We start from the raw sequence: 5,469 nt of genomic DNA on the forward strand, positions 1-5,469 counted from the left end.
TTATTTCTGTTAATACAATTCTTTCCATAGCCATTTTTGGGGGAAAKAAAAGGTCKTTTTTATTATTATTTCTATATATGCAAAAGCAGTAAAAGTTCTGGCAGGCCTAGAATCAACAGGATCCAAATCTCCATAAGACATTTTGAAAATTGGCAGACTTTAGCTKGAGAGCAAGCTCATGAAACAGATATTTTCAGACTCATACTTCTCCTCTTTAGTAAACTTGTCATTGTAATACCTTATTCTCAACCTAAAYCTGTGTGCATTTCTGACCTCACTAACATAGCTATCACCAAAAGGAAAAAGGAAAATAARAAGGATTCTTCAGCAMCATGAACCAACAAATTAAAAACCAAACAATTCATTCTAAGCCCGGTGAAAGGCTATAATCAAGCCAGAATGGGAGCTGAAGCTGAATATTAATGCTTTTTCTTATACACTCATTTCCTTTACCAAGCTGGAGATTAATTTCAAATTGGTGCTAATGAAACATCGCATTGTCTAAATCTGGAGCTTCATGAGTTCCCATCAGTATCTTTTACTTGCAAACTTACCTGTTTTAGGCCTGACCCTCCTTTGAGCACATTTTAGCAGATGGTCCAATTACATTGGGTACTAAGAGGTACAAAAGAATAGACTACAGACAGTACATCAAGTAAATGAGCTGATAAAAATAACACTTAAATTTTGAATGCTTGCCTAAGATAATTAACATTAGCATAGGGTAAATATAAAGTTCTCAATTTGTAGAGCAGAAAGAATAATTACAGGAAACTTTACTACAGCATTTGGAGAATTCAGATACCTTTCTTCATTCCATGGTTGTAACTAGGATATGCTGTTTGTTGAGTTTTGAGTTTTTTTAATTTGTTTGCAGGGGTGTCACTACTTGTATAGCAAAAGGGAGTTAAAGGCCTCTTTTAGGAGCAGAAATTAATGTGATAGATTTTATGAAAAATGTTTAGGCTTACAGGTACTCACACAATTAGTTTTCTAGTGGCTACCTCAAAATCAGCCAATGGTGTATATCTGTCAGTGACAGCAAGCCTTGCTGCAGGCCTTTTGTTCGTGTATTTACTCTGCCTTTCAGAAGTCTGCCATGGATTACAGTGAAGAATGCTGCTAATCTCGTTTAATTATGCCTGCAATAGTTTGAAAAAAAAGTGGCACACACAAAAGCATACACATTTAATACCACAGTTTTATAGAGGTCTGGCTAATTCAGTTCTAAGAACAGGAACTGCACTTGAGCAATATTCYTCACATGATTCATTACAGTTTTGCCGCAAAGGCTTCCTGCCATAGGAAATATTTTCGTTTTTCCATTTTATTTAATTTTTTAACATTCTCCAARCACTTCAAATAAAATAGTGTAATTCCCATATTCTATTGATTTTTCTTCATGTTTTCTCTTTTTTTTTATTGAAATGTTCCAAGAATGTCCCTAAGGAAGCAATAGCATATTAATTATTGTTTGGTTTATTCTTACAAGAAGAGTAATTTAGATTATTTTATTATGTTCCAGACAATGATTGCCTAACCAGATAATGTAAGCAAAGTAAAGTAAACTGGAAACTAAGCTTAATTACAAAAACAATCGCTTGGATTGCAATTGTGGTTGAGAAAYGCCAATTAATTAAGTTCACAATGCAGGGATGATTATCACAATATCACAGTGATAAACAAGCTATGCAGAAAAAAAGCTTTCACYAAGGAGTAAATAATGCAATTGAAGAAAGGTTGTAAATAAGTAGTATCTCTGCAGGACTCCTGATCTTGGTTTTATTGGCCACAAGACTGTGTSCCAGATAAAAATATTATGGTGGCCAAATGGGTGTTTTAACTTATACCAGATACATAATTCACCAGGTAACACTAGGTCGTCCGGTAAAAACAGACACACATACTCTTATCCTGTTCTATTTGGCATCACAGTGATAAAATAGTGCCACAATCATTATTTCAGCCCAACATACCTGAAGATGATCCTCTGGAACCATATACACAAGTGTTAAAGGCAGCCTGCATCACTCTCAGTGTGCAAAGTAGGAACTTTAGAACTCAGACCCTGTGTTCATAGAAGTAGATTCAGTAAAATCAGTTTCATACTATTTGGAAAAAATGCATTTCAGTAGTTATAAATTGTTCACCATCATGAAGTAAATTTGGTAGATTACAGGTAGATTTGAAAAGAGATTGTGGGGGATTTGTTTACTTAAAACTTTTCCAGGACAGTGCATTTCTTAACATTGCTTGAAAGGTACTGAAAGACTCAACATGAAACCAAAAGGAAGGCAAGAAGATGGGACTGACTAAGACAAGCTGAGAAGGAACATCCTCTAAAGTTTTGTTCTATTTTCAATTGCATGAATGACCACACGTTTCAATTCATTCCACTGACAGCTTAATTACATAAACAAGTCTACTAGGCCTGATGAGATGCATCCCAAAGTCCTGAAAGAATTGGCTGATGTAGTCGTGAAGAATTTCTCAATCATACTTGAAAAGTCAAGGCAGTCAGGCAAAGTCCCAGTAACTGGAAAAATGGGAATATCTCACCCATTTTTAAAGAGGATARTAAGAAGGACCACGGGAGCCACCAGCCAGTCATCCTCATTTCAGTGCCCAGTCACATCATGGAACATCCTCCTGGAAGTTATGTTGCCACTCACATCAGAGTCTGCAAGGACAGGACAAACTGGTTTAAAGTGAATGGGGGTAGATTTAGATTGGCTCTAAGGAAGAAATTAATTATTGAGACACTRGAACAGGTTGTCCAGAGAAGTTGTGAATGTCCCATCCCTGGAAGTGCACAAACCTGATCTAGGTGGAAGATGTCCCAGCCCATGGCAGGTGGTTGGACTAGAGGACCTTTAATTCCAATTCAAATTCAAACTAATCTTAGACATCTTTTAGATGCAGATCCTGAACAATGCCCCTTTCATCAGAAGGATAGAAACATTTTCACAAGGTGTTTCAGCTGCCACATCTCAGGCTTTTTTAGGAGGAATATTATCTTTTAGAGGGACACAGCCAGGGTCAACACTTCTGGAAAAAAAAAAAAAAAACCAGCTGCACACCGAACAATTCTAGGAGAAAAAACAGTATTTTATGAACATTGTCCATTGGAAAGAGAAGCAATATGCAAATACAAGACTGTTACATTACAAATATTCTGACAGTAAATATGTCATACCAAACTTCTGGAAATATTAACATTTAATGCACTCTTGCATCCCCCCTCCAAAAAGGATGCATAATCTCTGAGCACATCAATAGTATTGTGAAAGCAACTTTTCTGAAGAAAGATCCCTTCAGAAGAACTGTCCAAAACACACGAATAGACTGATTTCTGAGAATTCTAAGCATTCACTACTAAAGAAGATTACTTAGCCACTTAAAAATGACATCTACTGAAATCATTCTGCTTTGCAGCAAAAAACCGAACTTATGAACTATGAGGTAAAAGAYAGAGATAYGTTTTGATTTGGGKTTTTTTGGTTTGGGRTTTCTAAAAAATAAATCTTATATTAGGCAAGATTTGTTCTCAAATTTTCCCAAGACAAATGAATAATACCTTGTTACAACATCCCCACATCCTGTATATTATTGTAAAATCTAACTTCTGAGTTGTCATTGATGCATTTAAAAAAAATTAAGTATAGAGTATATATATATATATATATAAAGTTAATATTTGTTCATTTCAAAAATGATTTAGMCTTTTAAAATGGCTTAAGTCTACAGATTCCATGTACAATGATTACAAGATTTCATAGTAAAGTTACTGTCACCTTTCATTTGGTATTGGAATGAAATTATGCTAAAAGARRAAAATAACTTRCTWTTTTTTTTTCAWYTCAAATTCAATGGAAAGTTTKAAAATAAAGAGAAATTACAAATATGGGATGGGATTCAGTATCTTCCAAAGCATTATTTTATTCAGTGTGCAAAGGRCAGATTACATAGTTATTTTTAAAGTAATTTACCTTATTGTAAACACTTTTTGGCTAAAGGAGCTATCTTGACATCCAGAAGCAGTTTGMGATATCACAAGATTACAGGATTATGAATAATAAAACATCAAGAAGCTCTACTTCCTCTCCCTGTTGCTATAAGTAACAATGTTTTTTCTCCATTCTCAATTTATTTGCAYTACTTCCATCTTTTAATGTAAATATTTTACATTCTGGAAGTAGTGATCAACATGACAGTTCATCTTTATTTCATGTTACCAGAGACCCCAGATCTTATCCAGTGTTACACCGATACATCATACAGCTCTATATGTACACCACTCCAATTTAAATGTACTTTCACTGACCTGGTGAGCTAACTTGTTTATAAATCATCATTACTACAGGTGTTTCTTGCCTCAAGATATGTAAGAATCAAACATCTCATATGAAACAGCTTTTCCAACACAAACCACACAAGATTGAAACCAAATGTTAACCAATAACATCAGTAAGTAAATAAAACTATTTTCATGAAGTCTGAGAACTTGAAAGCACTCAAGACAATCTAGACCACTTTCTGCCCCAAGATAGTATCAAGTCTATGCATGAAATTTCTGAAAATGTCAAGAACTATGGACACTACAATATTTTAGGAAATGTATTTCATTTCCATTTATCTCAATTCACCAAGTATCTGGTTTAATTTATCTGCATTTATACATCTTCTTCACAAGAGACATTCATCTACTTTGGGTTTGCAACCATCTTTTACATATCAAAGAACTGATATAAAAAGTTTCAATGAAGAAAGGCCAGTTCCACTTGTCTTTCCTTGTAAGTCATATTTCCTGAGCACTAAGTCATTTTTATTCTTCATCTTGGTGAGTAATTCCCTTCATTGGCTTCACACCTTCCCTTAAATGTGACAACCACTTATGCAATACTTACCTTTCCAGACAGAGAAGTACACATACCCGTCTCCAAATACTCCTACAAAACAGACCAGTACCCACCTAACAGTAGATGCATCAAGACTAAGTTTTATTAGCCTGCTTAAACGAACCTCAGAGTTGAGATACATGTCAAACTGCTTCTCCTCTAGTCAGAGATAAGGGCTAATGCCCTGGCAGAGAGAAATTAAGCTAGCTCAGTATAACTGCTCTGTGAAAAACTTGTTCTGAGTGTTAATCACCTTGATTTTTGTTTGTTTTGTTGTTTTTTTTTTAAATTTTTTTTTAATGGGAACTGGGCTAAAGTTCATGTATCCATAACATCGTACCTGCTTTCTCTCCCTTCCCAGACACTGACATTTCTCTCCTCCCATTCTTTTGCATCTTAACTAGCCATAAAAAAAATTCCAATGTATAGTCCTGAATATTGCWTTAACTGGCAGTAATAAAGCCTCACAATAGACACATTAGACTTGTTACTTTGCTKTTAAATGGATTGCTTGCATGTCTCTTGTATATGGCAACCTAGAGTAAGAAAACAGTCTCAATGAGACAGATTC

The 5,469-nt window shown here is 34.9% G+C and overlaps 1 long non-coding RNA gene across 1 annotated transcript; it reads right to left on the reverse strand.

Annotated features, from left to right (window-relative positions):
• Nucleotides 1–994: 994 nt before the first annotated feature.
• On the reverse strand, nucleotides 995–3,038 carry LOC130575819 (uncharacterized). The gene is made up of 4 exons (XR_008965600.1): nucleotides 2,819–3,038; nucleotides 2,560–2,680; nucleotides 1,977–2,068; nucleotides 995–1,142 (listed from the first exon to the last, which is right to left on the reverse strand). It is a non-coding gene; the product is annotated as an uncharacterized LOC130575819 (long non-coding RNA).
• Nucleotides 3,039–5,469: the final 2,431 nt, after the last annotated feature.

This window comes from Malurus melanocephalus, unplaced genomic scaffold (assembly GCF_030028575.1).
Source record: "Malurus melanocephalus ecotype Western Australia unplaced genomic scaffold, MMel_1.1 scaffold_116, whole genome shotgun sequence".
Taxonomy (NCBI): Eukaryota; Metazoa; Chordata; class Aves; order Passeriformes; family Maluridae; genus Malurus; species Malurus melanocephalus.